At 39.6% G+C, this 22,478-nt stretch overlaps 1 pseudogene; it reads right to left on the bottom strand.

Moving 5' to 3' along the window:
- LOC103930214 overlaps positions 1-11,490 on the bottom strand; it is a 43,448-nt pseudogene extending 31,958 nt beyond the window's left edge.
- Between the last annotated feature and the right edge of the window lie 10,988 nt (positions 11,491-22,478).

Consider the following 22,478-nt stretch of genomic DNA (forward strand, 5'->3'; position numbering starts at 1 on the left):
GTTGATGATAGAAGCTAGGGTTTCAGTTCCATGAGAAATGAAGGGAAAGAGGAAATGAAAGAGATAGCTTTCACGGCTCTGGGCTCGCGGGTACGGCGCTAGTTAGGAGAGATGTGGAAACGGGCCTCTAGTTCATGTTTCCTGGCACGGGTTCCTGTTTCCTGTCACGGGTTCAACTCTCCAGAGCACTGAAATTTTGCTTCTTTTTCCAATATTTTCCAGCGCCTCTGTTTCTTTCTTGTCAGCAGTTCACCACTTCGAATGCCAGGTGTGTCGGTTTCATTGTCTTTTCTTTTATTTCTGTTCCTGTTTCCTTTGTTATTTTATATTTTCTTTTATTGTTTCTTTCTTTTATTTTCTTTTGTCTTTGTTAGCTATTTTTCAATTTTTAAGGTTTTAATATTTTTGTTTTCTTTCTTTATTTTTTCCACACCTTGAGGATAATGTGTGATTTACGTTTGAGGGTGGGAAGGTAAAATTTTTAGATTTTTAATTTTTAAGTATGCTAAAATTTTTCATTCTTTTTAAGTTAATATTCATAGATTATTTTAAACATTTGAACAAATGGACATGGTGGAAATTAATTCCACAGTAGAGTCTTTTCTATTTATTGTTGTTTTCGCACTAATTCATGAGTTATCCTTTCACAATTAGCACATTCACACCAACATGATTTGTGGGGGTGAGATTGAAGCACTTGCTTTTAGTTAATTTTTTATATTTTTGTTCTAAAAAAATAAAGTTTAGTTATTGTTATAAATAAAGTAATAATTGTTCCACCGAGACTTTGCTTAGTAACCAGGTCAGTCATGCCTAATCAGTAGTGATCTCGCGTCAAATAGTAGAGTCTTGGCATGGGGTAAGGTGGTTAGTTGGTTTCGTAGCCTTTTCAACTCGAGTTAGTAAGTCCTTAGGGGCATTCTACACCTAGTGTCCTAAAGCCCTTGTGGTTTGGGAGTCATTGACCTAAAACTCATTACATGGGTTGGATCGAAAGTTTAAGTGAACTAACATTGCACAACCACTTTTATTACTATCTTCTTCTTCTTTTTCTTAAGCCTTTTCCCACCATGTGGGGTCGGTTGCAAGGGATGCAACACGAGGACTTTCTAGGCGGTCACCCATCCTAGTACTACTCTCGTCCAAACTCATTTAACTTCGGAGTTCAGATGGACTAGACTTTGTGGTGGTAAGGGTTAGTCTTTTTAACTTCAAAATAGTTATGTTTGAAGTTAGTAAGTATTAACTAAAATGGACAAGTGGTAAGGGTTTTAGTCGAGTCTTTTTAACCATGTTGATTCATTTTATACCAAATGGAGTTCATGAGTTCTTTTCTAATTAATTCTAAATGGCTTAGACTCTGTGGTGGTATTGGTTGGAATTTTTTAAAAGATGTTCTAATTTTAACATTTTTTATGGATTGCAACTTGAAAGTGAAAATTGTCTTAGTCAAGTTTTGTTAAAGTTTTTAGTTTGTTAGTTTTTATTTTTTGTTTTTGAGTTTTGTTTTGCTGGAGGACAAGCAAAAAGCTAAGTTTGGGAGTATTTGATGAGTACATATTATCTCATCTATTTTACCCTATTCTTAGTTATAGTTTATTGGTTATTTTGGTAGAATTTTGATACTTTGTTATGTATTTTCAATGCAGGGCATTCGACTTCCTCTTGAGTAAAAAGTGATCAAACGCATGAATTTTAGAGATTTCAATTGAAGGATGGTCGTGAGTCTTTCAAGATGATTGTACCAAAATTTCAGATTTTTCTACCAAGTCGTTTAACCGCGGCGAAGAAAAGAAGGCACAGTGCGTAGCTTTCCCAGATTGACGTTTTTGAACATTGTGGGTATTTTGGAGGTGAAGATGGAATATTTTGAGGAAGATTTGTTTTGAGGATTTGATGGGGACGATGCAGGTTTTGTAACACATTGTGCATAACTGCATTTAAAATATCTCTTAAGGTGTGAAACATTTAAAAAGTTAAGGAATAAATAGAAATACCTGCTGCTGAAAAATTAGATTGATCCTAGGGGAGGACATCGGATCTTTTGCGCTATTAGCTGAGGAACTCTTCAAACCATTATCACCCTTTTAGCCAAACCTGATGCTGAACAAATATCCAGGCGAGCATCAATCCAGGTCAGATCACCGTAGAGCTCTCCAAATTTTTCGTGCTGGAAAGTATAGCAGAGAGAGCCGAAAAAATCAATACTGAATGGACTTCTCTTCTTACTACTCCAAGAATTGCCCTCGTCTCCCCTCATATCAACTGCCACTGGGTTGTACCCATCCTGAAACCAGGCAGTGCAGCCTCCACCTAAAATTTAATGCCACCATTGACCAGAAGAAGTGAGAATGGCATTACAAATTAATTTTGCAAACGAAAGGGAACTATATCACTAACAATGATTAAATTTGACAATTAAAGAATTTCTTACCTGGCCTTCCCTGGGGCAAACATCAGGAAATAGTTAAAGTAAAAACTAAAGATACTGCATACTGTCGGCAACAGATTTGGACTCGTAAACACAAAATAAAAATATAGAATTGTTCTGTTAGAATTTGTCTCTAGAATTATTTTTATTACTATTATTTTCTTTTACTGCAGTCACACCTACCACCACGGAACACCATGAAAGGAGGTGACATACTCCTTAAGTCTACTGGCTTTTAATATACTAAAGTAGAAAACTACACACATACAATATAAATGAAACTAAGAGGTACCAAAACATGTATACATGTACAAAAACATGCAAATGTATAAACTAAAAAATTATAATATACACCTGAGTATTTGTATGAAACTTCCAAAAAACTGTAACGAGATAATACAAGTTATCACAGAAAATATGAGTAACGTGTAAAATCAAAAATTCCATATACTGCAGCATGAGGTTCTTTAAGACACGCATCATAAGATGGCCGCCAAAACAAACCCTTTTCTTTCTGTATGATAATGTCTTTTCGTGTCTCATTTTGCCTCCAAAGATCTTCGCTTTTTTCATAAGAAAAGGCAGCCTTTGCGCCGAATCCAGGCATTAGAGAAGTAGGTGCCTCATCATCTATGGAATTAACTGCCTGGGGATGACCACTGTTTTTATGTACACCAATGTGGTAACGAAATCCAGATTTGGAGACAAGTGATGACATATCTAAGGAAATTGACTCAGGCACATCCCAGTATTTTCCCTTATGGTTAACGAACAGTGCAGGCCATGCAGCCTCAAGTGTAATATCATGGTAAGGAAGCTGCAAACATCTTTAAGGTTGAGAAAATTTAATGCATGGCTCATAATTTAAACAGGAAGATAAATAAAGGAAATAAAGGTACAGACATGAACTTTTTCACTCAAACAGCTTAGGCAGCACATGTGCAATGTTAAAGGTACTGATATTAACTTTGTCAGTACATGGCTCTTAATTTATAGACGTGAAACTTTCCAATTTTATCTATGTTCCCTGCAGTGCATTTGTGCAATGTTATCAAGTCATGTAACCTATAAAGAAAAGTGGTAAACAGAAGACACTTGTAAATTAAGATTTTTGAAGCATGTTGATATATACGAACCTATATACAAGGTATGTTCAGGAAAGAAATGAAAAAATTGTGGCCTCATTTGGTCTCTAAGATTGGTTTGAAATGGACAACCCACTATATTCAAGGTATGTTGACAAAAGAAATGAAAAAATTGTGGCTTACTTGAAGGTAGGAGATGGATTATTTTCCATTCCAATCCACCAAAATGGTAAGGATCAGAAGGGATTATTTTCCATATCCCCCTTCTAATCACCTCAATATGAAAAATCATTCACCCCTATCTTTAATATACCCTCAATATAGCAGTTTGTCCATTCCGTTCCAATCCTAGAGACCAAACAAGGCCCTACTTTTCAACAATTAATAAATTAGGAAACAATACTTTAAGATTATACATGCTGACAGAATCTGGTAAAGTTCAAGTGATACATCCCTATAATTACTTATTTTTAACTTCAATTCCTATAAGAGAAATTTGTCATATGAAAGAAAGAAAAAATCGCAGTTGGATGATACTACAACCTGGCATGAACAAACCCAAAAAAGAACTTAAAACCTAACAACTCCAATCGGTAAACAAATTATCCACCTAGCCATAGCAATTGTACAAAAAATGAAGAAATTGACACCCATAAATCCCTCAAACTAGCTTCAAAAACCCGGCAAACAAGGGACAAAAGGAATTCTGACTGTTTAAACATTCGATTAAAGGTCAAAACAACAAAGTAAATGCATGCCTTATGAAAGAGCATCAATTTGTTGCAGCGTCCTTTTTTCTCACCATGTCCTTCTGTGCTCAACTTTATGGATGAGGACGGAGACGAAAGAAGCTGTGTGCATAATCCAAACGAATAAAGTGACTTGTCCAAGACATGCTTCACCACATATTTCGAAGTAGGGACCCCCATCTCATCATTGGTAACTTCAGCTTTAATACAAGAAAAGAGTTTCTTCGGGCGGAACTGCCCAATTAATCCAAGCCACCTATTTTCACGCAGATCATGTAACAAGGGAATTAGTATGTCGGACAACTAAGAATGCTAATGTGAGATGACTTTGGTCTAAGCATAGGGATAATCCCAACCAGTGCTCTGATAAACCTGATAAAGCTTTGATGCTCTGGAAAAACATAAGAACCCGCTTGCAAATCAGTAAAATAACAAGGCAACAAAAAATTCATGCTTTATGTGGTATACCACTAGAACTAGGCAAACAAGCTTTGTTCGGCTGTCAAGCTTTCCACTCAATCTCTCTTTCTCACATCAAGTAATTCACCAATAACCCAAAGTTTATACAATATACCAACATCTTCCTAAATATCAAACAAAGAACAAACCAAACCTAGAAGCAGAGGCTCCTTAGCAATTAGTAACATAAAAATTGTTTACAAAAATACGAATTTGGAGAACAAAAAAAAGGTTCATTTCTCAGGAAACAGGAGACAAATTATCTTTCCTAACCTTTTTCCTTTACCCAATTCAACCCCATAACAACAATTTCAATTGTTCTTCTCTCCAAACTTTCCCGGCAACCAAACAAACAACAAATGAATCACACCCATTTCCCATCATTTTCTCAGTAACCATACAAACCACAAACCAATCAACAGAAACACGTAAAACGAAAAAGAATATCCATTAAACGAAAAATAAAATAAATTTGAGAAAACCCAATAGGCAATAGCTAAGCAAAGAAGTTGTAGCCGTGTACCAGTTAGAGGTAGCTGGTCTGAGCAGAGGGACTGGTGAGAGAAAGAACCCAAGTCCTGTAAGAATTGGGGTTGTAGGTGTTGGTATTCACCGGAGTTTGCTTACTCAATACCAAAATATGTGGGTGATAAGTTTACAAACTCTATCACACCTCTCACTTTGCACTCTCAATAAAATTGGACAAAGAAAGAAATAGAGAAAGAAGGGAAGCAACAAGCTTTGGCAAAACACTTGGACTTTGATATATGACAAAAGGTTTACAAACTGATGGAATAAGAAAGCTTACAAGCTTCTTCACAATTGGAAGTGGGATTCGGATGGGATCATAATAAAGCCTAGCAAGGAGGCTTATTTATACAAGCAGAAAATGAATAAACAATAAGACAACACATGCAAACAGATCATGTGAACTTTGGACAGCTTGCACACAGCAGCTCACATCTCTGCTGTCTTTCAACACACTTTCAGCTAGCACATGGAGGAAACTTTAGTCTTTGTAGTTGCAGCATTTGTGGATACAACCTGTAAAGAAACTACCAGCTAGCAGCAACCTTTTACAGCCTGTTTTTATTTGAATTTCCAACACGCCCCCTCAAATCAAAACGCCTTCATGCCTAGCATTTCACGCAATAACCGGAATGATTCAACTGGTAGTGGCTTAGTGAAGATGTCAGCCACTTGTTCCTTTGTGTGACAATAGACAAGCTCAATTGTCTTTTGCTTCACATGGTCCCTTAGAAAATGGAACCTGTTATCAATGTGCTTGCTCCTTCCATGTTGAACAGGATTCTTTGCAAGTTTGATTGCAGACACGTTATCCACATGAATCACAGTCGATTCCACTTGTGGATAACACACTGACTTCAACAGATTTCTTAACCAAATTGCCTCACACACGGTTGAGGCTACAGCAACATACTCGGCTTCACATGATGACAAAGCAACAATTGATTGCTTCTTTGAAGTCCATGAGAAAGCTGTTGATCCTAGAAAAAACACATAGCCAGTTGTGCTTTTCCTTTCATCTTGGTCACCTCCCCAATCACTATCTGAATAACCAAATAATTTTGCATCTTCACCAAAATTATAAAATAGACCATAGTTTAGAGTACCTCTTATGTACCTCAAAATTCTCTTGGCGGCCAACCAATGAGACTCCCTTGGTGTTTCCATGTATCGACTCACGAGTCCAACACCATAAACTATATCAGGTCTTGTGATTGTAAGGTACCTTAGGCTTCCAACCAAGCTTTTGTACACGGTTGAGTTTACAAACTCACCTTCTCTTTCCTTGGACAGCTTCAATCTAGTTGCAACTGGAGTGTTGACAATATTGCACTTGTCCATATTGAATTTCTCCAATATATCTCTCATGTACTTTTGTTGAGAGATGTAGATACCGGCACTTCCTTGCTTCACTTCTATGCCAAGAAAGTATGACATTAATCCATTGTCAGTCATCTCGAATTCACTGAACATGGATTGCTTGAACTCACATAACATTGCTTCATTGTTTCCTGTAAACAACAAGTCATCTACATAGAGACAAATAATTAAGAACTCCCATTTGGCACCATTCTTCATGTAAACTGAATGCTCGTATGGACATTTCTGAAATCCATTTTGGTGAAGGTAGTTATCAATCCTTGAGTTCCAAGCTCGTGGTGCTTGCTTGAGGCCATACAAAGCCTTCTTCAAACGATACACCTTTTCTTCTTCTCCTTGTACTTGGAAGCCTTCCGGTTGTTCCACGTACACTTCTTCCTCAAGAACTCCATTAAGGAAGGCTGACTTGACATCTAATTGATAAATTTTCCATTTATGCTGAGCGGCAAGAGAGATTAGTAATCTTACCGTGTCAAGTCTTGCAACTGGAGCATAGACTTCATCATAGTCCACTCCATACTTCTGTTTGTAGCCCTTTGCTACAAGCCTTGATTTGTACCGATCTACACTCCCATCTGCAGTGCGTTTGATCTTGTACACCCACTTAACACCAATAGCCTTCTGATTTGGTGGGAGCTTTGTTAACTCCCAAGTGTCATTCTTCTCGATGGCATGGATCTCTTCTTCCATGGCTTTTTTCCAACAATTTTCTTCCACAGCTTCATTGAATGAGAGAGGCTCGTGGTCTGCATAGAAGCAGAAAAAATTGGTTTCTTCTTTTTCTTGTCCATAAATCTTTGTGAGACTCCTTAACCTCACTAGAGTTGAGGAGCTGCTTTCCTCACTAGATGTAGGACCACTCCTTGCAATTCTGTGCACTGGAGTTGTTGTGATTGTTTGAGCAGGCTGTTGCTCAATAGGTGGTACAACTTCTGGTTCTTCAAAATCAGTGGAGACGATCTTCTCTTTACTGACTTCTTTGTTGTTCCACTTCCATGTCTCTTCCTCACTGAAGATGACATCTCTACTAACCACTAGTTTGCCAGTTAGTGGGTTGTAGAGCTTGTACGCCTTGGACTCTTCACTATAGCCCACAAACACACACTTCTCACCTCTATCATCAAGTTTCCTCCTCTTGGCTTCTGGAACTTGAGCATATGCAACACACCCAAAAATTCTTAGGTGTGTAACATTCGGCTTGTATCCACTCCAAGCCTCTTGTGGTGTCATCCTCTTGACACTCTTTGTTGGACATCGATTCAACAAATAAATCGAACAAGCTACAGCTTCTGCCCATAACTCTTTTGGCAAATTCTTCTCCTTAAGCATGGACCTTGTTATGTCAATGATGGTTCGATTCTTTCTTTCGACTATCCCATTTTGTTGTGGGGTATAGGCAGCAGTAAGTTGATGCCTAATTCCTTGCTCCTTGCAGTATGCTTGGAAAGCATTGGAGGTGTACTCTCCACCTCTATCTGATCTCACAGCCACAAGCTTGTGGTTGTTTTCAGCCTCTGTGAGTGCCTTGAACTCCTTGAAGATTCTTAGGGCAGCCGACTTCTCCTTGAGAAAGTAAACCCAAGTCTTCCTACTAAAATCATCAATGAAAGTAATAAAATACCTATTACCTCCATAAGACATGGGATCCAATGGACCACATATATCTGTGTGCACCAACTGCAGTGGTGCCTTTGCTCTCCATGTATCACCAACAGGGAACGATAGTCGTGCTTGCTTGCCAAGCACACAACCTTCACATACTTGGCCTGTGGCTTCAATTTGGGGTAGACCACAAACCATTCCTCCACTTGATAGCAACTTTAGGCCATTGAAATGAAGATGGCCAAATCGAAGGTGCCATTTCCATGACTCATCTTCCATTACATCGATGTTGCAACTCCCAATCTTTATGTTCAACTTCAACGGGAACATTCAGTTCTTTGACATTTGAACACGTGCAATAAGTTTTCTCCTTGCATTTCTGAGAGTGAGAAACATATTCTCCATATGTATAATGTACCCTTTCTAGAGCAGTTGACCAATGCTTAAAATGTTGCTCTTCATACCTGGTATTTAGTAGGTATCGGAGATGTATTCTTCTTTACCATCCTTCTGGATGATCTTGATCTTCCCTTTGCCTTCAACTGGCAACTTTGAGGAGTCACCAAGACTTACAGATCCATAGGCCCTATCTTTTAGTTCGGCAAGAAACTCCTTATTTCCACACATGTGGTTGCTTGCACCAGAGTCTAAATACCAGACATCTTGTTGGCTACTGATATCATGGTGTGCTAGTAAGACTGTAAGTTCTTCACCAGCATTTCCACTTGATTCTGCCATGTTGACATGCTCACCATTTTTATATGAACATTCATTTGCATAATGTCCATACTGCTTGCAACTGTGACACTGGATATGCGCCTTTCCTCAAGTAGATCTCCACTCCTAAGACTGACCTCGATTTTGTGCATAGCCTCGACCTCTTCCTCGAGCTCGTCCTCGGCTACGGTTAGATGAACTCCCACGACGTGAGTTCCACTGCCCACGACCTCCATTTGGTTTGTCAATATTCAACTTTGACTCCAAAGCTTGCTCTAGCGTTGTGGGGTTTGCATTCTTCTGAATGCGTTGCTCGTGAACTAGGAGGGATCCTAGTAGCTCCTCTGCGCTCATCACCTCCAAATCCTTGGATTCTTCAATGGCAGTCACCACATGCTCAAACTTAGATGTGAGTGACCGGAGTATCTTCTCCACAACTCGTACTTCATCGAGTCTCTCGCCATTTCTCCTCATCTGATTTACTATCACAATGAGGCCTTGTTTGGTACACCGTATAACACACCAGATAGAATTAATTATACGGTATCAGGTATTTGGTGTCCCCATGTATTAAATAATCAGCCGACTAAATACTCCGGCCCAACCTATTCTACACGGCTGACACCCGCTTAACTATCCTTTCCAAAATCACGGTATTATTTAGTCGGGTTGAAAACATGGCTCTCTCACTCTCTCCAAGTCCCAGGTTCTCCTTCGAATCCCAGGTTCTCCTCATTCTTCTTCTCTCATTTGAATCCCAGGTTCTCCTTCTTTGTCTTCTCCTCTTTCTTCTCTCATCTGAACCCAGGTTCTTCTTCTTCGTCTTTTTTCTCCTTCTCTCTCATCTGAATCCTAGGTCCTTCTTCTTCTCTTTGTTCCACCCTTCACCTCCTATTTTTCTTCTTATTCTCTCTATGATCTGCCATCCTCTTATTTTTCTTCTTCCAGATCTGAAAAAAAAATTTTCATCTGTATGTTGAAAATTGCAAAGATCCTAAATTGGGTATGTTGAAAATTCGAACCCAGTTGAAGAAATGGGTTGAGCGATTACATCTGGAATGAATCTTGATGAATTCATAGTATCAATGCTTGTGCTGGTTTGGTTGAGATGTAATTTCACAATATTGTTCAAAATTCATCATTCATCAATATAATAATATTTTAAATATTTCTTATCCAATAGAGTATCCAACCAAACACAGTATAAATAATACTGTCATTAATCCGATACTGCACCAAACGCCCGACTAATTTATTCAGTACTATCCGGTGGCTATTTATCCTATCCGACAGAAATAGTCAGTACAGTCCGAGCTGCCAAACAGGGCCTGAGCCTTGAGTGATAGTCGGAGATGCTCTCCCCTTCATTCATGTGAGCAGTTTCAAAATCTGCTCGAAGTGACTGTAACCTCACTTTCTTGACTCGATCTACTCCTTTGTAGATTGTACTGAGTGTATCCCATACTTGCTTGCTTGTTGTTGCTTCTGCAACCTTCTCGAACGTTGAATCTTCCAAACCCTGGTATAAAAGATACAACACCTTTTGGTCCTTCTTTCGTAAGTCCTTGAGAGTGTTCCTTTGATCCGCAGTATATACGGCTTCTTGCTCGGCAGTGGGTACAACATACCCACTACTGACAACTTCCCATAGCTCCTGTGATCCAAACAATGCTTTGAATTGGATGCACCATCTTTCATAATTTTCTTTCTTCAATGTGGGAACTTGGAGTTGCACTAAATTGGATGCCATAGCTACTGCACTTGCCAGAATGGTATTCTGGCTCTGATACCAATTGTTGGTATTCACCGGAGTTTGCTTACTCAATACCAAAATATGTGGGTGATAAGTTTACAAACTCTATCACACCTCTCGCTTTGCACTCTCAATAAAATTGGACAAAGAAAGAAATAGAGAAATGAGGGAAGCAACAAGCTTTGGCAAAACACTTGGACTTTGATATATGACAAAAGGTTTACAAACTGATGGAATAAGAAAGCTTACAAGCTTCTTCACAATTGGAAGTGGGATTCGGATGGGATCATAATAAAGCCTAGCAAGGAGGCTTATTTATACAAGCAGAAAATGAATAAACAATAAGACAACACATGCAAACAGATCATGTGAACTTTGGACAGCTTGCACACAGCAGCTCACATCTCTGCTGTCTTTTAACTCACTTTCAGCTAGCACATGGAGGAAACTTTAGTCTTTGTAGTTGCAGCATGTGTGGATACAACCTATAAAGAAAATACCAGCTAGCAGCAACCTTTTACAGCCTGTTTTTATTTGAATTTCCAACAGTAGGAAGGTATAACACCAGAAGAAAGAGTTGCTGAATCCTAAGGGCTCGGCTGGCTCAAGCACCGTCGATAGGAAAGGGGTCGCCGGGAACGGCCTTGGCCGAGCCCTCAAGGGTCTGAGGCGAAGAAACGTTCAAGTCCCAGAAGGCTGAGTCCATCGCCGTCCTCAGGTTCGCCATTGTTGGCTGTCGAAAGAGTGAGGGAGCGCGAATTCTTTTTGGTTTCGGTTTTGGGGTTCAAGTGGTAGGTATGTGAAGGTTTTATTTGTCTCTTCCTTTGGGTCCTCGTCTGTCTTGAAATGAGTTTGAACATGGTGTATCCTCTTTATCGCATTTGTGCTAATGACATGATATTAAGTGGAGAAAAACTTATGAGTTATAATTGTTCCATTGGCTTGAGACCTTACCATGGCGATGTATCATTGTCATAGAAGTACTTTGCAAGAAAGAGATTGATGGTTAGGAAATCCGCAAAATCCACCATGGTGTGAAAGGAGATAGTGGTGATAACCTACACTATAACCCACCAGTAGGATTGTATCTAGTGATGTGTTCTTGCTTTTATGTTGATGTGTTGATGTTGCAAGATTGTACACCAAGCAAGTCGGCAATTAAAAACAAAAGTATTGAAATATTAGCAGTTCCAACTGCCAACAACATTCTAACCCTTAAATCTACATAGGTGGAAATAAGAAAGGTCCACTAAGATTTTGAATTGGATCTACATTTGACCGGCCCCGCTCGGTGAAGTCGAGTCAATACGCTATGTTATATTTCAATGAAGGAAAATGCTAGTTTAAGGGAGGTGAATAGGTTCCAATTTATAAATTTAATGTTAATATCGATTCTCAAATTTCACATTCGCATCATATGAAATATCCTACATAATAAACAAATAAATGTACACATGGACGTAGGAAAATCCTCGTGCTCCCTCCCAAGTCAGGACAAATGAGGACGGAAAGACTTACAAAACTCATCAACTAGTAGGCAATTTTATCTCCAAGCTTTGCTACTCAAACTCTCTTCAACCTTCAAATGAAAGTGGCACGATACTAACACAGTCAAGTGCAATCCTGGAATCCGTTCGAAAGACAATTGGCCCTTAAATCTACAAAGGAAACGTAATGTGTCAATAACAACTGGATTTTCATCCCAGTAACCAAAACATTCACCCCAGCCACGCATGTTAATAGCCATATAAAGGAGCTCAGCTTTTCATCCTCTCATTTTAAAGTTCTACACTGATCTAATAGTCGTACATTAAAACACATGAGCAGTAAAACGACTGTACAGATACGTCAGCGGAAAAATGACTGCAGATTTTCGAAATCAGACAGGGCATACACTATCACATCCTAGTGTCAACTCCGCCGTAACACGATATTGTCCGTTTTGGGCCCTGATCACGCCCTCATGGTTTTGTTTTTGGGAACTCAAACGAGAATTTCCCAGTATGTCACCCATACGAGGATTGCTCTCGCCCGAGCTCGCTTAACTTCGGAGTTCCAATGGAACCCGAAGCCAGTGAGTTTCCAAAAGGCCTTGTGCTATATGAAGGTGCACATGTACATATAAGGCACGTCACCCTCTCTCCGTTGGTCGATGTGGGATGTTGATAGGAGCATATTTATGCGCCTTAGTTTGCTTGTTTTCTTGCATTTATGTTGCTAGTACTCAGTAATTTTAGTACTTTAAGCTATTTTCGTGTGTTTGTAGGTCCAAGGGGCTAAAAGAGCAAGAAAGTGCATTTTGAGGCTATTTGGAGCATTTTTGGGCATGGATTGGATAGCTTATCCATGGAGCCAAGAGGATGGACGAAATTGAAGGCCATTTATGCACTTTAGGACATACAACAAAGGGCCTAGCCCATTCTCTCTTATTCTCTCCCTTATAGCCATGCAAAGAACCATCCATTCCATCAAACACCAATTCCTTGCCGTGCACATTCACTCACCACAAATAAGCCACATGCATTACACCCCACATGTCCCTTTAATCCTTCAAACATGCACCTTTTATTCTTTCATTAATTAAACCACAAATCAGCCACACATTCACCCACATGCACCCTTTAATCATTCAACCATAAAGCCACATGCAATCTCATTCATCCAGCACACATTCCAACCCATTCCTACACATTGCCGTGCACTCCCACTCCAGATTTCCAGCATCCCATAATCATTCACACCCCTTTAATCCACATGCAGCCATATATTCATTCCACATGCACATTCACCCCTTTCTCCACACCAAAACCGTGCATACACACTTCATTCCAGCAATCAAATCCCTTTTTGTGCCGTGCCTAATTCCATTCATTCATCATCCCATCTCAGCCGCACCATTTATTCCACCCTAAAGCCTCATTATTCAATCTATCATTCAGCCATCTTCCACCCCCTTTAATCATTTAACCCACATACATTCACACACACTTCACACAAACAAAATTCACATGCAAAACAGCAATCATTCCAACACAAAACAGCCCATCCTTTGCCGTGCATAACCTTGACATTTCTAACCTAATCCACAACTTTTCCTAGCTGTTTTGCATGTGCATTCCCCATTCAAACTTCCAGCCTTCCCACTACATTATTGCAGCTGCATCCTCTCACCTTTTAATCATTAAGCACATGCAAAACTTCATCATTCATCACACATCCCTTGGCATGCAAAACAACACCCATTTCAGCACCAAAGAAGCCTTGCCGTGACCTTCACATGTTTTCCAGCTTTCCACCAGCTTTCCTAGCTGTTTTTCCACCACATTCCAGCCACTTGCATGCTTAAACAAACAGCCATATACACCTTCATTCTTCCTATAAAAACCCTTGCATTCCCATTACCTAAAAACATCTCATTTTCATACACAACACACCACAAACACACCCATTCTTCCTTGCCGTGAGCTTCCATTCCCTTATAATCCAAACACCACTCCTCATCCATTTCCATAATTCCCCAATCCATTCAACACACCAACAACATCCCTTAGACCTTGTGCCACAATAAAGAGGAAGAGAAGAGGGCCTAAACGTTCATACAATTCAAGTTTAAGTTGTTGGAATGTTTAGGTGTTTCTTTGATTTCAATGTTTAATTTCAATTTTCTTTGTTTTGTATGAGGAACTAAACTCCCCCTTTGGCTAGGGGGGGGATTCGAAATACATGTTTATGCTTGCGATATGATTTGATTACTTCTAATTGCGTTTCATAAGTTGTGGATTCAATTTGTTTAACTATTTGATTGATAACCTATTTATGTATGTTTATTGAGAATGCACGCTTAATTTTCATGCATGAATATGACGCTAGAATATAAGTGAGTTTCACCTAATAGTTATGAACTTATATTCACAAGTAGTGGAGGTTGCTTATAAACAATCGCGTTAAGTAAATTCTTGGCATAAGTTTCATGCAATCATAGTAACGAATGCCTCGTCAACACTTATGGTTTTCAAAGAACTTAATGATTCTTGCTTGTATCTCTATTATGCAATTCATGTAGGGAACTTGTGGGGAATGCTTTGGGTTGTCGTATGCAATCATCCAATTCATTAACTTAAGGAAAACTTGACGGTTAATTTAAACGGACCTAATTAACCCGGGGTGTTGAGAATTCATGGTTTATTGAAAAGCAATTAGAAATCATTTTGTATGCAAGTATAACATGTGTGGAGATGAACCCCTTAGCTAGCTTCCCATCCATTCATTTCCGTCAAATTCATATTTACAATTTGTTTTCTTTGCAATCTATCCATTTTAGTTTAATCTTGTCCAAACCTAAATCCCCCCCCCCCATATTTCGTTTAAGTCTTAGTCTTAATCTTTCTTATTTTTAGTTTTGCATTCTTCGAGTTTAGTATAGTGTTTTAAACTTGTTTTTACGTTTTTGAGTCAAATCCAAGTGATTAACAATCCCTCCTAATCCCCGGTCCAGAACGATCCCTACTTACACACTTACTACAATTGATAAAAAGAGGGTTTAATTTGTGTGCGTATAATTCCCGCATCAGATGTTACATAAGCGCTTCCACAAGTACCAATTAGCAAATGACTATGTGGATTTTGTAACATATTGTGCATAACTGCATTTAAAAATTCTCTTCCAACTTAAGGTGCACAACATTTAGACAGTTAAGGTATAAATAGAAATACCTACTCCTGAAAGATTATATTGATCCTAGGGCAGGACACCAGATCTTGTGCACTATTAGCAGAGGAACTCTTCAAACCATAAATAACCCTTTTAGCCAAAGCTGAAGCTGAACAAATATCGAGACGAGAATCAATCCTGGTTAGATCACCGTAGAGCTCTATAAGTTTCCTGTGCTGGAAAGTATAGCAGAGAGAGCCGAAAAAATCAGCACTGAATGGATTTCTCTTCTTATTGCTCCTAGAATTGTCCTCGTCTCCCTTCATATCAACCGCCACTGGGTTGTACCCATCCTGAAACCAGGCAGTGCAGCTTCCACCAAAAATGTAATGCCACCATTGACCAGAAGAAAAAGTGGGAAATGGCATTACAATTTCATTTTGCAAATAAAAGGGAACTATATCACTAACAATGACTAAGTTGACTACCCATTATTTTTTTACAATTATAGAATTTTGTATTTGGTCTTCTCTGGTGCAAACATCAGGAAATGGTAAAGTAAAAAACTTAAGAGCACTTCCAGCATGGGAACCCCCAGGTAATATACTATGATATCCACCCAGTGAATAGTAACTGCCCTTAATGAACAGTACTCGCCTTTTGCATCTCCACCGTTGCACTTCAATAGCCCTGACAATAAGCAATAAAATATTATTATTATTTTTATTTATAAAATAATACAAAATAATTTTATTTCTAATTTCGGATAAGATTTTTAATTGTTCTCGTTGCGCCACGTGTTATTATCCGAAAAATTATAAAATTATACGTTTGTACCATACTTGACCAATCCCAAAACTACTATGCACCGGTCAACAGTATACCGTCAATGACCCACAAGACTTTTACTCGAACCAGGAGGCCAATCACAACGTGACACATGTCGGTATCAGAGGCCAATCATAGTGCAACACGTGTCGATATCAGAGGCCAATCACAACACGACACGTGTCAATGTCAGAACAAAGCTAGAAACTCTTATCTATAAAAGGAGATCATTCTCCCACAATAAACCCTAATGTCATTTGTACTAAACTATTCACTACAACTTACTAAAAGAGAGCTTGAACCTATGTATTTGTGTAAACCCTTCACAACTAATGAGAACTCCTCTACTCCGTGGACGTAGCCAATCTAGGTGAACCACGTACATCTTGTGTTGTTTGCTTCCCTATCTCTATTCATTTACATACCTATCCACACTAATGACCAGAGCAACCTAGCGAAGGTCACAAACTTGACACTTTATGTTGTACCAAAGTCCTCGCCGATTTTGTGCATCAACATTTGGCGCCGTCTATGGGAATCGCACTTATTCCTACTCTTTCCAGCTTTGTCAAGCTGGTTTCCACCATTCGTACACTTTCTTTCGACCAGGCACCATTCTCCAACATGGGGAGTGAAGGGAGCCACAGAACACAGAATGACATCCCTCTCGCACTTAGTGCGAAGCAACGAAAGAAGTTTGCTCTTCAGGCTAAAGTCGATGAGCTAGAGGCTCAGAACAACAAGATAGTGATAAAGAATGAGATCCTCCAGGAGCAGTATGAGAAGCTCTTCGGGATGCTACATGAAGCTAGGCATACTCAAACACACGAACTCATCGTCCCTGAGGAAGTCAACCACCACCTGGGTGCCCCCCAACACGAGAGATCACCTGCCTTCAACATAGATATCCCTAATGGGGAGCGAGTTACTCATCAACGTGTTGATCAACATGAGACCTCTCTCGACCCAGCTGCTTCGACCTAAAGCAGGAGAAGTGGAGGAAGGCACTTTCTTGCAGAAGGAGTAGAATGATCAAAAGTCGTTTATCGCGACTGTCGGGATTTCCTGAGGTAACGTCGAGAGAACCCCATCCACATAAGCTCGAAGGTCAATGACCCAAGGGTTTCTGAAAGATTCAGTCATCTCCTATGCCCCAAGCCAACTACCAATCTAGGTAATGAGCGACATGTCCTAGAGGAATATGAAGGTACGGGGGACTTGGGGGTGTTTCGACAGGCTCACTCTGGAAGTCAGTACGATGAGTCCAAAGAAAAATCTCATACCCTTGATCAAGCTTTCCTACTTCCAAGAGGAGATGAAGACTTATGGAAGAAGGATCTAGCAGTACCTGACTCCACTCAGGCCCCTTTGTCCTACAACTCCTTGAGGAAGTAAACAAGTTGAAGGCCGAACGTCAGGCAGAAATACCTGAATGGAACCAACCTAGGCATGACCCTCTTACAAGGAGGATCCTCGACACCCCCCCTCAAGCAAAGACAAAGCAGAAGCTTGGCTTACAACTCTACACTGGAAGGGAGGACCCGATTGAACACTTTAACCTCTTTGAGTCCACCATGGCATATCAGATGCACATCGACGAAGAATGATGTCTTCTCTTCCCCTCTACCTTCTCTGACGGAGATCTGAATTGGTATTGCCGTCTTCCATCTGAGACAGTAGACTCATTTGAGGAACTGAGGAAACTGTTTATCTCTCAATACATCTTCCAGATAGATTGCTTGCATTCCGCAGATGACTTGTACACTATTCGCCAGAAGCCGGACGAGCCACTACGAAAGTATGCCGGCCGTTTCAGCCATAAGTATTCTCACTGCGCTGAGGCAGATGACAAGACCGCCTTCAAAGCCTTCATGGCAGGCTTACGTGATTGTTTCTTCAAGTACATGATCAATGCCAACACTTGGAAGACTTACTCTGGGGTGATGGCACAAGCTTACAACCACACCTCACCCGAAGCAAGGACATACCAAGGGAACCCCCATATGGTTAACCCCTATCAACAAGTGGGAAATGGAAGTCAAGTTCTACCAAGTGAGGAGATCTTGGCCATTCAGACACCTATTGCATCATCTCCTGCCTTATTTAGCTACTCGCTAAGTCACCAAACGTATTTGTCTCTTGGTAAGAGGAAAAATTTTTACTCTCAGCAAGCCTATTACAACAAGAGGGATAAAAGTTCGTATCAAGACAACCAGGGGTGGACGTACCGTTGACTATTATGACTATGGGGCCAAGCCTCACTTTTTCAAAGTGGAGGACTGGGTACTAAAGCAAATGTTATTATAAGAAGGCATACACATTACAAATGTTTTGACTCTCAACCACTTGAGATCTTTTGTCACACAAGTCATTCGGCAAATATTTAAAGAAGAGGGAATTCAGACAACTTCTTCTGAGTCTTTTGCATTCCTAGCACTAGAACACTTGATCTACGCTGACCTACCCCTATACTTCAACTCAGAGCTTCAACATGCGTACTTTGACACAAAGTATGTGATACTAAGTGTTATAACCAACATGGTTCATCTATCAAAAGCATGGATTCATGCATAGCAAAACATTCATAAGCATCACTCATGTCAATCAACATAAACATCATACATTCCAACACATCCATACATAAGCCAACTGTGCTTCGAAAGGGTTCAACATATTTTGTGTCATTCGACACTTGCTACAATGTGCCTCGACACCTCGCCCTTATTCTCACCAACCAAGTGATGAAATGTGAAGAAAAAACTCATCTTCATGCCACCAACGAGGCGATGAAATGTACAACCTGTACTCTCCTTCATGCCACCAACCAGGCGATAAAATGTACAACATGTACTCTAATATCATTTGGCAACTTGCCACTTATGCCACCAACCAGGTAAAGAAGAAACTTATTTTCATGCCACCAAACAGGTGGTGAAATGTACAACTCGTACTCTCCTTCATGCCACCAACTAGGTGATGAAATGTACAACCCGTACTTTAATATCATTTGGCAACTTGCCACTCATGCCACCAACCAAGTGAAGAAAGAACTCATCTTCGTGCCACCAACCAAGTGATGAAATGTACAACCCGTACTCTAACATCATTTGGCAACTTGCCACTCATGCCACCAACCAGGTGAAGAAGGAACTCATTTTCGTGCCACCAAACAGGTGATAAAATGTGATGAAAGGTGATAAAGGAACTCACATTCGTACCACTAACCACGTGATGAAAGCAACTCACCATTCATTCCACCAACCAGAAGACGAGTGGTACAACTTGTACATGTGAACTCCTAGTTTTCATAAATAATCAAAAACCCTCAAGCTTTACAACTCAACTAGGAGAACACTTATGCCTAACAAGAGTTATAGTCACCAACAAAGTCTTATTGCAAGCCAACAACGGCTTCAGTGCATGGTATACGAAGATCAAGCTCTTCAGCCTTCTTACATCTGCTTCAGACATTTCTCCTCTGTAATAATGCAAATACTACAGCTCATAGAAAGCTTCACACACTTTTGATCAAGATTGTTCGAAGCAAATTCAATTTATATGGTTCATCCAAACCTTCGACTACTACAAGGTGTGGCTTGCATCACAATCTCTTTCTCAACAGTGTGGAAGCAAAGTTTGTATATGTTGTCTCTCTTCCACAAAATTTGTATATGTTGTCTCTCCCACATTTTCAAATTTCTAATTTTCCACCCCCCCCCCCCCCAAAAAAAAAAAGAAAAAAAAAAGAAGAGGAAATTGGGAAATTCAACAACTTCAACAAATTGAGGGTAACTACAATTCTCAAAAGCTTCACACACTCTTGATCAAGATAGTGTGAAGCAAAATCAATTCATGGTGCCCAACAAAGCTTTAACCTCAAAGCTTCACCTACAAAGCTTCACCACAAGAGCTTTAACAAATGGAGGGCAACAACAAATGTCAAAAGCCTCACACACTCTTGATCAAGATAGTGTGAAGCAAAATCAATTCATGATGCCCAACAAAGCTTCAACCTCAAAGCTTCACCCACAAAGTTTCAACACAAAAGCTTCAACAAATGGAGGGCAACAACAAATGTCAAAAGCCTCACACACTCTTGATCAAGATAGTGTGAAGCAAAATCAATTTATGGAACGCAACAACTTCATCAATGGAAGACAACAACAATTCTCAAAAGCTTCACACACTCTTGATCAAGATAGTGTGAAGCAAAATCAATTTATGGTGCCAACAAAAGCTTCAACAAGTGAAGGGCAATAACAAATGTCAAAAGCCTCACACACTCAATTTATAGTGCCAACAAAAGCTTCAACAAATGAAAGACAACAACAAATGCCAAAAGCCTCACACACTCTTGATCAAGATAGTGTGAAGCAAAACCAATTTATGGTGACTAACACAAAAGCTTCACCTACAAAGCTTCAACATCAAACAAAGCTTCAACAACAAAGCTTCATCAATGGAAAGCAACTACAATTCTCAAAAGCTTCACACATTCTTGATCAAGATAGTGTGAAGCAAAATCAATTTATGGTGCCCAACAAAGCTTTAACACAAAAGCTTCACCTACAAAGTTTCAACACAAGAACTTCACCTACAAAGCTTCAATACAAAAGCTTCACTTATAAAGCTTCAATACAAAAGCTTCACCTACAAAGCTTCAATACAAAAGTTTCATCTAACAAGGTTCAACTCTCAACACCAAAGCTTCAACACAAAAGTTTCAACACTAAAGCTTCAACTACAAAGGTTCAACTCTCAACTACAAAGTTTCAACACAAAAACTTCAACACCAAAACTTCACCTACAAAGGTTTAACTCTCAACTACAAAACTTTAACATCAAACAAGGCTTCAACAACAAAGCTTCAACACAAAGCTTCAACTACAAAGGTTCAACTCTCAACTACAAAGCTTTAACATCAAACAAAGCTTCAACAACAAAGCTTCAACATCAAACAAAGCTTCATCAATGGAGAGCAACTACAATTCTCAAAAGCTTTACACAATCTTGATCAAGATAGTGTGAAGCAAAAGATAGTGTGAAGCAAAATCAATTTATGGTGCCCAACAAAGCTTCAACACAAAAGCTTCACCTACAAAGCTTCAATACAAGAGCTTCACCTACAAGGCTTCAATACAAAAGCTTCAATACAAAAGTTTCACCTGCAAAACTTCAACACAAAAGCTTCAACACCAAAGTTTCAACACAAAAGCTTCAACACCAAAACTTCAACATCAAAGCTTCACCCAAAAAAAAAAATCGAAAATTAAAAAAAAAAATACAAAAAAAAAAGGAAAGAAAGAAAGAAAGAAATGAGCCTAGGCCTCCATTTCTTTGGGCCTAACAACTTTCATACAAAATATATATGAAGGAGGAGTTTTGGGCAACCGCTTAGAAAAGAAAATGGTGAAGTTTTGTTTGGAAAATTGCTTACTAGCAAAACACCTCCCTCGACTGGAGACTTGGGGGACTCTTACCATATACCACTACATCTTGGTACTCAGAAATTTCACGACTACTCAGTGCCTTGGATTTTTCAAGTCCCCAACCGAGAAGTTTTCCTCACTCAAGAAATTAAGGGAGCACTACTTCAACCTACAGGATCCACCCATGAAGTTTCAACATGCAAACTTCAACAAAATAAAAGACCCAAGCTCGGCATCATTGCTCTAATTGAAGAGATCGAGAAGCCTCAATAACTTTTTGCTAACACCGTTGTCGAAGAACAAAGCTTCGCCATACCACATCTACTATTTTGTCAAACAGCAAAAGTATCTCATATCATCAGGTTCGAACATACTCCAGGTTTGACGGACTTTGTTTTGACCCTCAAATCCTGGAGTCGGCTCGCTCCTTTGGAGAATACACCTATGGAAAGTCAAGTACAACAAAGCACATGCCGATTCGTCCGTCTTCTCCAAAAACAAGAGTACCTCATATCATCTCTTCTCCTCGTTTCTTCTTTTTATCTTTGTTGCTGAATGAGAGACAGGGAGAATGAGTACAATCAGCCGGAACCCAAGATCAACCTACCGATTTAAGACTGATTGCTTGGAACCCTGATTGCTTACCTTGTCTGTCACCTCCTTCAGCAGATCCCCTCGCTTAGAGACTTGGGGGACTCCTACTATATGGTTTGTATCGCACTTGACCAAACCCGAAACTACAAGTAAGCTTCAAATGAAAATGATACATTACCTTGTGCGTCAACGCCAACTAAAGATACCACTCTTGGATGAAGGAAAAGTACTTCCAAGAGAAGATGCCACATCTACTTACAGGACAGAGAAGA

Source organism: the organism of the source record quoted next, unplaced genomic scaffold (genome assembly GCF_019419815.1).
Source record: "Pyrus x bretschneideri cultivar Hongxiangsu unplaced genomic scaffold, Pyrus_bretschneideri_v1 Contig273, whole genome shotgun sequence".
NCBI lineage: Eukaryota > Viridiplantae > Streptophyta > Magnoliopsida > Rosales > Rosaceae > Pyrus > Pyrus x bretschneideri.